The sequence below is a fragment of the Numida meleagris genome, chromosome 3 (genome assembly GCF_002078875.1).
Source record: "Numida meleagris isolate 19003 breed g44 Domestic line chromosome 3, NumMel1.0, whole genome shotgun sequence".
Taxonomy (NCBI): domain Eukaryota; kingdom Metazoa; phylum Chordata; class Aves; order Galliformes; family Numididae; genus Numida; species Numida meleagris.
The window spans coordinates 55,298,445-55,299,206 of NC_034411.1; positions in this window are offsets into that span (position 1 = coordinate 55,298,445).

The following is a 762-nucleotide window of genomic DNA, read 5'->3' on the forward strand; positions in this document are numbered from 1 at the left end:
GGCCCGCACAGCCCCCGGGGCCGCCCCGTCGGGGCGCTCCCAGCCCCGCGGCGCCGCCGACCTGAGGCGGAGGGAGGCTCGGCGGGCCGGGCCGTGCCCTGAGCTCTGCATGAGCATCGCTTCATGGGGAGCGCGTTGTCCCCCAGCATCCTGATCTGTTGTCCTGTTCTTGCTGCTTTGCGCACCTCCGACGGGAGCTGCCCGCTCTCTCGGCCTCCGTTTGTCCAGCTCTAAATGGGTCTGGGCACTGGGAGCAGTCAATTGTAAGATGTCACTTTCTTACAAGTAACGGGGATAATAACTCTGCAGCCCCGTTAGGATCCAGTCCCGCATGCTCCGCTGTTAACGAGAGCTAACGGTGCCTCCCTGCTCCGCACTTCTCGGCACACAGAGGCCCGCAGCACAGCGGTAAACCGGGCCGGGACCAGCGGGTCTGCTGCTGGGAGCAGGCACTACTGATTTTGTGACCGAAAATGCACGTTTTGGGGAAATGCTGCAATTGCCTGTAGTTTCCCACATAGGTACAACCTGAGCGGTGTGAGGTTATCCCTTCCTGCTGCTGTGGGAAGTGTCTTTCTGTGCTGATTTTTGCAAATATTTCAATGTGAACTGAGGCAAATCCAACATCTTCTCCATTTGGATGCAAATTTGCTGAATAAATGCAAAGAATGTCCATTATTGCTCTCAAGAGAACCGTTAGTATGCCCAATTTTCTTCTGAAGGTTTTATGCGAGACCACATTTTTTCTCCACTGACTGAATA